The 10091-nt window shown below is 38.9% G+C and overlaps 1 long non-coding RNA gene across 1 annotated transcript; it reads left to right on the top strand.

Annotated features, from left to right (window-relative positions):
• The first annotated feature begins 924 nt into the window (after window positions 1–924).
• LOC136013205 (uncharacterized) lies at window positions 925–3794 on the top strand. Its single transcript, XR_010612189.1, has 3 exons — window positions 925–1001; window positions 2031–2136; window positions 3719–3794. It is a non-coding gene; the product is annotated as an uncharacterized LOC136013205 (long non-coding RNA).
• The last annotated feature ends 6297 nt before the right edge of the window (window positions 3795–10091 follow it).

Genomic DNA, 10091 nt, shown 5'->3' with positions numbered 1-10091 from the left:
CATTCTTTCTTTACTAATGTGTTCAAACTACTTGCAAGATTGTACAGCACAAGCATGTAGAAATCATGTAGCAGTGAGGAAATAGAATTAAATGCTAATGGTAGTGTAAAATTAGAGCTAGGATGTGAAGGTTTGAGTATTTCCTGTCTGGTAAATTTGATTTCTATACCTTTTTTACAGAGTGGATTTTTGTTCTGATATGCTACTGCTGCGGCAAATTGTTCTATCTATATCAGATAAAATGTACATAGATATCACAACACTGATGTTACCTTCAATTTTTTTCTACTTAGTTACTGGGGTTTTTAAAGTATTTTCAAAGTTCAGAATCTTTACACAGAGATCTGTGATATCAAGAGACAAGAACTCTTGCTGACTTTTGTATTATCCTGTATTATTTGTATTATCCTGATCAACCATTCATAAGCAATTGCATCTTATTTTAATTATTATAGTAGGTGTTTCCCCACAGTTTGTAATTTATCCATTAGTCTAGGACTGGAGCCTGATAGGTAATGTCATCTATAGTTTAGGTCTACCAACAAACTTGACCCTTACAGATAACTATATCAGTGAATTAGTAGAGGTCTAAACTGTTACTTTTTCATAAAAGGAGTCTTAACACTGAAAGTACTCAAAACCATGTAATAACAAATTTGCAGTCTTTAGTCTTAGGGTCTTAGTGGCTTGCATCTAGAATATCTGCAGCAGTGCTTTGGGATCCAAAGTCTTCACTGAAGGCTATTCCTTGTACAGCTATTTGCCCAGCAGAAAGAAAATCAGAGTGGGCTAAATTTCTCTGTTTCTCAAGTTGGATATTTTAACTGAACATTTTAAAACTGACTAGAATAGCTTTCACACAGTTACTGTCACCATAATGCCTTTGGGAGATAGATGCAGAGAGCTGATACAGCTGGAAACAAAGGGATGAATGCACCAGGATATGAAATGAGAGCAATTGAGTGCTGGAGGTCTGCCTTTTGGAGAATGAAGGAAATCAGGTAAGCTATCTGTGGCCTGCACTCAGGAAGCATGCCCACAGAGTCCAAACCATAGTATCATAGAATCATAGAATAGTTAGGGTTGGAAAGGACCTCAAGATCATCTAATTCCAACCCCCCTGCCATAGGCAGGGACACCTCACACTAAACCATCCCACCCAAGGCTTCATCCAACTTGCCCTTGAACACTGCCAGGGATGGAGCACTCACAACCTCCCTGGGCAACCAATTCCAGTATGACTCCAGTTTCAATCTCCACCTCTGTAGTTGCAAAATACTTATGTCTGGTTTTCCCAATGTAATTCAATGGAATAATGCCTAGCTCATGAGATTTCACGCCTGATGTGATAAAATGTGCCCATCCAAATGGTAAAGCAAGAACAGCTGAAATAAGAGTTGGCCCAATGCCCTAGAAAGTTTCCAGATGAACGTTTATCCTTCTTCACAAAAAGTTGTCTTGTACAGCTGTGCATTTTTGCCTTCCTACATATATGTATGTCTGTAGCTGACGATACAGCTGCTTTTTATCTTTTTTCTTATTATTCTCTTTTCTCTTATTATATCCTCTCCTATATTTTGTATGTCTAGAAATGTAAGCAAAATGAAAACTGAATAGCTCAGTGCAAGAGCTTTGGTTTCCTAGCTACTCTTACCTTGAGAATCTGTGGTATAAAATTAAGAAACTTCCTACTAAAGGCTTCAGAGTAAGTATGCTTAGCAAAACCCCCTCAAAAGCCAAAACTCAAAATCCAGAGGTTAAAGAAGTCTGAATGAAAAAACACATCCCCCCTAGTTACCTAGGTGTTCGTTCCTTATTAGATCTTGTCATTTTCCTAGCATTTCAGTCTTCCTGGAGTTTTCCAGATAGATATGACTGCAAGCAGCCATTCAAAAAAGATAAAATAAAATAAAATAAAATAAAATATAAAAGGAATTTGCCATAGCTGGGACAAGGTGCTTTTGATCATTACTTTTATAGTACTTCACAAATGAGGTTATTTCAGCTGTTATTAAATGCTGTTATTTCAGCTTTTCCACCTGGAGAACCTGAGGCACAGGAAGGGTAAGAACTTGCTCCTTCACGAGGAAACTAGCAAGTGAGCCACAAAGCAAGTGCAAGCCCATCTGTGGTGAGGTAGGCCTCTCAGATGTCTATTTTTGTATAATCACATTAGGAAAGTGTTGTTAGGTGGTAATTGACAAAATCTGTTTCTGTTCCTGAAGTTTGTACAAATAAATGAGAAGTGTGTTGTTAATTGGCATCTACAAACTGTAACATTTTTCATTAAGCTCTTCCTAACCAGCGCTGCTCTTCTACTATGTGAAACCAACATGAAATAATAACTGAAAAGAAAGCCTGGTAAAAGCCTTCAAAGAAGACTTTTATATATTTCATGGTAAATAGGAAAAGTGCAAACTAAAGATCTTTTCCTTTTAAACTTGAATATTATCTGTCTCCTGGTGTTTTTTGGAATGCTTTTGTGTGAGCCTTGCTTGGGTTTGTATTTGTCCTGACAAAATATAGATATTTCGAAGTCACTGGTGTGCGGGACCAAACTGCAGAATTACTAGAATAAACTGAAATAGTCAGAAGTATGAGCAATGAAAGAGATGCTTCACATCTACAAATCATAGAATCACAGAGTAATTCAGATTGGAAGGGACCTTCAGAGGTTATCTAGACAACCCCACTGTAATGTGCTCTGGGCCCAAAGAAAGAAAATCAAGATCATGGTCACAAAATGACCCTAGCTCTCCAGTTGTGGTGAATTTCAGCTTATGCCTTTGGTACTGGCTGCTGTTTATTCACATAAACAAATAGTATAACATTTAAATAAGAGCTGTGGGAAATTTATTGTGGTTTAGGAGACAATATTATTCCAAAACCAGACTAATTCCAAGCAAATCATAATCAACAACTTGAGAGTCACAGTGCTTTTAGCATTATTTCTTCTTCAAGCTTTTCTACTCCCCTACAGAAGAGGGAGTTTTACTGATTTATACCACTTAGTGACATAGGCTGCTGATTTTTTCTTTCAATTGTTTATCCCTTAGCTGGCTGTCCATATACACTACAATACTTCTCATTATAACCCATAAAGCAGCTCTGAATACTCTCTTTTTTTTTTAATTTCAATATTTGCCATGTTTTCTAATAGCAGAATTTGTTTAATCCTGATCCGCATCATAAAGCAGTCAACAGGTTAGACACCAGTTTGGTAATTATTCATTAATGTACAGACCCAGAATGTGAGGTTTTGGGAGCAGTTATTTTTTCTTTATTTTAAATAGTTTGTGGCCCACAGGTTTCTTTTCCAAGGTCCCTAAGAAAGATGTTTCCATGCAAAATGCAGTCAACAATAATTACTGAATTTTGTAAATTAATAAATCTGCATACAAAATCACCATTTTCCAAGAATTTCTGTGTGTCTTTTGATAATCTGAGTAAGCTGAGAAGATTTGCCTTGGAGTTAGCTGTACTTTCCAGTGGTCTTAGGCAGACAGAGTTTTATTTCTGCTAGATGATAAACTAAATGAAAACAGCAGATTGCGGGAGCATTTCCTGAGTCTATCATAATCATTCAGACCATGCTTTTGTTTTGTTGGTAAACATCGTTCTTTAATTCAGAAAGAGTTTGTGCTGGCCTGGGGAAGCCTGTCTCATTTGATAATGGGCTCTGAATCCAGTGGATTATTGCAGGGATTTTATCTTGCAGTAATCTCCAGGGAGAAATGTACAAACAGCTGGGAGAGCGAGAAGAAGCTGCATTGTGCGGCAGGAGTTCGTGGGGCAGAACTTTGGGGTGCTGGAGCGGATCTCAATACCAATATGAATCTTTTCTGTTTTTCTCTGGTAAGTGTGCACACACATATTTTTTCGTGGGTTGCTAAATGGGTAACTTGAACTGGTGGGTGTGTTTCGATGGAAAAAAATCAAGATGTTGTATCACAAACTGTACAAAGGTTGCACAATAACAGTGAATCTCTCTAGCATAGATGAAAGAGTTTATGTATGAGAAATTATATATAGCAAAATACGATTCAGTAAAAATAAGGTAAAGCAGAATCATATAACAAATGTACTCTGCACAATGTGTGACTATTGTAAAATATGCAGATTTAAACATGAAGCATTTGACCCTAACACAGAAAAGAACTCATATATATGTTAAAATTACTAAATATATGTATTCTATAATTTGTTTTAGGATAGGGGTGTTTTACATAATAGCATCTTTTTTCCTTTTTATGTAGTTTGGAAGGACCGCTAGAATTTTTCAGCCATTAGTTTTCTATAAGCCAAGCATGAATACATAGTCGTCAGAGCTACACCATTCATATGGCAATATTTATTCACAGACAGAGGAGTTGATTTAAGACCCTCTTCAGGGTTTGGGGTTTTTTTCCCCCATTTCTTTTCTATTGTTTTTACACTCTTTCTTTGGCCCAAGACAACAGTTCAGAATGAACAATAAGTCAGGGTAGGAAATCCAAGGAAACCGTTTCTGTTTTCAGAGCTTAACCATCTGCCAATAGCAATGTTCAGTATTAGTAATGGTAATTAGATTAGTATATTTGCTGTATTTAAACAGAAGAGTAGATGTTTGCCATTTTTTGTCTTTTGTCCAGATGTATAGTATTTCTTCCTCGTATGTTTAGAAAGAACAATAAAAATCAATATTCAAACTGCACTGACACAAATTCAAATAGGGGAGCTGCTTTGTCTAAACAGTTCTTCCTGATACCTAATCCTGTCTTAGTGGGCACTACTGGTGTTCTCCAGATCATAAGGATTAAAAGCTGTTTTGGAGTACTTACAGTAAAACCCAGTGTTATTTTGGGATTCTGTAATAGGAGTCACTCATAAAAAAGAGTTCTCTGGGAATTCAATCACACTTTTGGTCATAGTTTAATGTGAACACCTGTGTATTTGTTCAAATTTAACAATGGCTTTGTGGTACAATCTGTGACAGCTTGAAAATACCAGTTTCAGAAGTTCTTTAGGACAGAACTGTTCATCAGTATTTTTTTGTTGTTCCATTGGAGCAGCTTCTTGCTTTCTGTTCACTTTTTAAAAAGGTGTTGAGCCTTGTATCATTTGACAAGTCAGGATTTAGACAAGATGTGAAGTAGATTGTGTGGGTGAGAGTAGGTCAAGTTGCAGCTTCTCTGTTAAACTGGGTGCGCAGCAACTGGAGTTTCTGTGAGAGAGGTAATCACTGCAGTAATAATGGATGGTTCAGACAAGTGAAAGCTAGTGCAATGATAGTTTCTGTAATGAAATAATTAGTTCTGTTTAAAGATTGCTGCTAAGAAGATAAACTCCATTCTTTACAAGATTGACAGGAAAGCCATTCTGTCCTCTTTGGTAGTCTTTTGAGCACCTAGCAAAACACCTCACAAGTTATCAAGATCTAAAGCTAATTCCTAGGTTGCTAGTGTGTTTCATAAAACTCAGAGCCCTGTGCGTCTGCCACAGTGAAGTTTCTTCCTGTAATCAGATTTTCTAGCTTGGAAATGAGCTAGTGATCAAGTATGTACAGCTACTTTTGCTCTGTTGGCCCGTGACTGTGAAAAAGCTGGCAACAAAGTGGTTGAAGTATCAATATAAGGATATTTTTCTCCTCAAGACAGTCAAGCCAGAAATAATGCACAGCAATAAAATATTTAGGCTTTAAAAAAGACTTTTAAAGACACTAGAGGAGACAGTTCCCTAGTAGATGCAAATAGCCACATCAAGTGAACATCTAGAGTAACTGCTAATCCTGAAATCGTGGAAGTGAAGTTAGAGTATGAACACAAAAAAAAAAAACCTGTCCAAAAAAACAGTATTCTGATGGAAGCATTTTCCTCATGTAGACTGACTGACAAGATTTCACACTGCAACAAGTGTATGCTTGTGTGTGTGTTTACATATGCATATATTTTTAAAATGCATTGGTTTATAGCTCAGACCCTAGTTTTCTACCCTACTGAGTACAGTGACTGAAGTAAGCTATAGCCTGAGAGAATAGCAAAAATATTCTCTTTAAAAACAGAATAGAACCAGAGTTGCAGATCCATAGTGGAACACTATGGTAGCTAAAGCAACATCAGCTTATGCCTTTGGATTTGACTCTTTGTGGGTTTGCTTTCATACCTGTCCATAACACTGAGACATATACCTAGCATAAGAGACACGTGTCTCTCTAGGGCCAGTCTAGCAAGTGGTGACATGGGGGATGAAGACTTTTAAGAGTCACAAGGTAGTGGTAAGGTCTTGTGGAGCCTGGGGTAGACTCTGCCCTTCCCAGAGAGGTGACAGAAATTACTTCACTCTCTTGCCACCTGGAGCCCTTTGATCTCCTAGTATGAGTGCTCCAGCTTGAGGTGTTTCTCCAGCAGTACTTTGTATTCTGAGTTGACTTCAGAATGATTTGGGTTCTCAACTGAGATTAATTTTGCACTGGTTCATTGCCTTGGTCTCAAGGGGTTTTCAGGCAAATTAGATTTGCCTTCAAAACCTTGTGTCCCTTGTCCATTTCCAAAACCATAGGATAAACATCCTATCATTTGTGCCCCTTCTTTTGTAGGCATATTATGCTAAAAGGTCAACCTTAGACTCCAAATTTGCAGTGTATTTTCTATCTTACGGTGCTTAGCTTGTCAGACAATTAAATCAGAACAATACTCTTTATATTACAGACAATATACAAAGAGGTGTGTAAATCAAACATTGCTTCTGTATGCAATCGCAAGAAATTGTCACCAAACCATCTGCTTTGATATCCTGCCTAATAAATGGCAGCAACCCACACATCTGAGAAATAAAATATATTACTGAATCTTGAAGTCCTTGCATTAAGGTAGAATATTTTTCTTGCATTATTTTCCTGAATCAATTCTCTAATATCAAGGATATACACACTGGGTTTAGCACCAATTCACCCAGAACACTACCAGTTAATCCTGTCCTGAGTTACCCTCTTTTTATGGCAGAGGATACTTTTACTGGTTTGGCAGCATTTACTCCTGGAAGCAGCAGATGTTTCTCATTAGATGAATCAATCTTTGACCATGGCTGTGTACTTAGCCCCAGTAACAGGCTTTTCAGATATTTTTCTACAGAGACTCCAATTAATAAAGTATGAACATCCAGGAACATGTTCAGATATTGAGCCTCCCTGGCGCACAAAGATTGTGTCTGTTCTAGCAAACCCCCAAAACAAGGTAGCTGCATGCAACCTCCCTGTCAAATATGGTTTTGATGGTGTTTCAACAACTGTCCCAAGGAGTCATTTGGATGCCTGTGTTGACACAATATAAGTGGGGGTCAGGGACTATTCTGGCAGGAGGAACCAGTGTAGATGATCATATTACAGTACATTGGTTCATTCTTGCCCATCATTTCATTTACTGAGAGATGCAGCCAGATGTATTTCTGTTTCAAAGAAAAGCTGAATTTCAATAAAGTCTCCAAAAGAAAGTGCATGTGGGGAGCATGAAAGATGTAAGACAATAATTAAAGACTAGATCCTACCTTCTTTGGCAGTGAGCAGTGGCATTAGTAATGGAACTAATGAAGTCAGGGAAGAATTTCATATACTTAGGAGGTACTGACCCTGTGTAAGAAGGGCAGTAGAGAAAGGGCACAACACTTCTAATCACAGGGTTGCTCAGATCAGTTTTTTAAGTTCAACTCTGATCTTAGGGTTTGAGCCAATTAAGATACTTTTTATTTGTCTATTTCTCTTCCATATAGTAGCTTGCTAACTATCAATTTTGCTAATAAAACATAAAGTTAAGTACCAAGTGAAAGTCTAATTGTCTTAGTGATTTTCAGTAGCATTGAACTAGTTATATATTTTATTTTGATAGTTGGTTCAAAGTTGTGCTGTTATCACAATGTAAAATATATTACTTCTAATGTTATAAACTGAAACAGCCCTTGGCACTGAAAACTAATGTTTCTATGGTGCAGGATGGAGAGAAAATAAGTATTAGTAAAAGTGGTGTAACAGATAAATTATTAATTAGATGGAAAGAATCCATAAAGTAAATAGAAAGATGTTAATCCTGCTATAGGTTTTGGGATGTGATGCTACTTAGAAATTGATTTGACTTAAAAATATGTGTTTTAATGAAAAGGGTTTACCTGAATGTGGAAAGACCATCCTCTAATGTGTAGTGTGAGCAGGAGTGATCTGAGTGGCTGAGTTTTGTAGTGCTTCCCGTGTAATCATCATATATTCCTTGTTCATTTTAGCTGGATTGGTATCATATCACTAAACACAGGAATTCCTATGTAAACACTGAGCTGGAGAATGACATGACTGCATTACTAAATACTCGTCTTTCGGCCTTTTGATGGATCTAGTCTCTGCATACCATGACAATAATGTCGTGCAAAGAAAAGAGCTGCATACAGTTATTGTCTTCTAGATCTGAGCTAGGATATTTTTTCCCATAAAACTTCTGATGCAAGGGGCTTCAAAAGCTGTGCCTGCTCCTTTTCTCAGCCCATCACATCCTTTCTTGTGCCAGTGCTTCCTAACACCACTGTGCCCTTTCCTGTGGCCTCACACCCTTTCTTGCACCTTTGCACTCTGTTTTTCTCATCCCCTCATGCTTGCTTCCTCACGCCTGCTTTCTTTTCTGTGCCATCTTCTCCCAGAACATTCTTTCTTTCTTTCTTACATTCTCTTTCTCTTTCTTGCTGTCATGGTTTAAGCCCAGCCAGCAACCCAGAACCATGCAGCCGCTCACTCACTCACCCCCCTTCCTACCCCCGCTCCCAGCGGGATGCAGAGGAGAATTGAAAGACTGCAACTCCCACGGGTTGAGGTAAGAACAGTCCAGTAACTAAGATATAACACAAATCACTACTGCTGCCACCAATAATAATAATGATAAGGGAAATAACAGGGGAAGAGAATACAACTGCTCACCACCTGCCAACCAATAGCCAGCCCGATCCGATCAGCAATCTAGCCCTTCCAGGTAACTTCCCCTAGTTTATATAGTGGGCATGACGTGCTGTGGTATGGAATACCTCTTTGGCTGGTTTGGGTCAGGTGTCCTGTCTCTGCTTCCTCCTGGCTTCCCCTCCTCCCTGGCAGACCATGAGATTCACAAAGTCCTTGGTCAGAGTAAACATTACTGAGCAACAACTAAAAACATTGGTGTGATCAGGGCTGTTCCCAGGCTGAAAGTCGAAAACGCAGCACTGCACAGCTACTAAGAAGGAGAAAAATGACTGCTACTGCTGAACCCAGGACACTTGCACTCTTTGTTTTCTTTCACATGTGCACTTTCTTGTGCCCTTTCTCGTGCCCTTTCTCATGTATGCTTGCACTTTTTATGCACACTTCCTTTCTCAAGCACTTGCCCTTTCTCATGTTCTTGCCTTTCTTGCACTCTTGCTCTTCCCTGTGTGTTTGCTTTCTTGTGCTTTCATGCTCTCTTGCCCTCAACCTTGCGCTTTCTTGCACCCACCCCTTCTTGTGCCCTCACACTTGCTCTTTCACACAAGAGCATCCTCCTTTTGGTGATAATTCCCTCTCATGCGTGCTCTCTCCCTTTTCCACCCAAACTTGCAGTTTCATTCTCTCTCTCACCAACACTTTCTTTCTCACACGCTCACTCTTTCTTGCATGCAGGCATACTTTACTATGACCTCTCCTTTTCTCATGCCCTTGATTTTTCTCATGCCCTTGATTTTTCATATGCCTACATTCCTGAGCTCTCGCACCCGTTCTCACAACCATTTTCTTGATTCTTTTCACACCCCCATGCTTGCTTTCTCACTTCATCTCTCTGCCCCTCACCACCCTCTGCACTCCCTCTGCTTGTGTTGTTTCCCGTTTCCCTCTTTATTTCTTATGCAATCCCTTTCTGGAGTGTCCCCTCTTTCTTGTGGCCTTGTATCTTTTGTGCCCTCCCTCTTTATCGCACTTGATCTCACCATCCCTCCTTCTCACTTGGTTTAGCTTTTGCTCCTCCTTGCTTTTTTGCTCCTTCTCTCTCACCCTTTCTCTCTTACCCCCTTCTGCCACACTCACACTCTTTTCTCATTCCTGCTGACTTTTCCTTGTACACTTGCTCTTTCTG

This window comes from Lathamus discolor, chromosome 4, assembly GCF_037157495.1.
Source record: "Lathamus discolor isolate bLatDis1 chromosome 4, bLatDis1.hap1, whole genome shotgun sequence".
NCBI classification, from domain to species: domain Eukaryota; kingdom Metazoa; phylum Chordata; class Aves; order Psittaciformes; family Psittacidae; genus Lathamus; species Lathamus discolor.
This window is presented reverse-complemented; position numbering and strand designations above follow the sequence as displayed.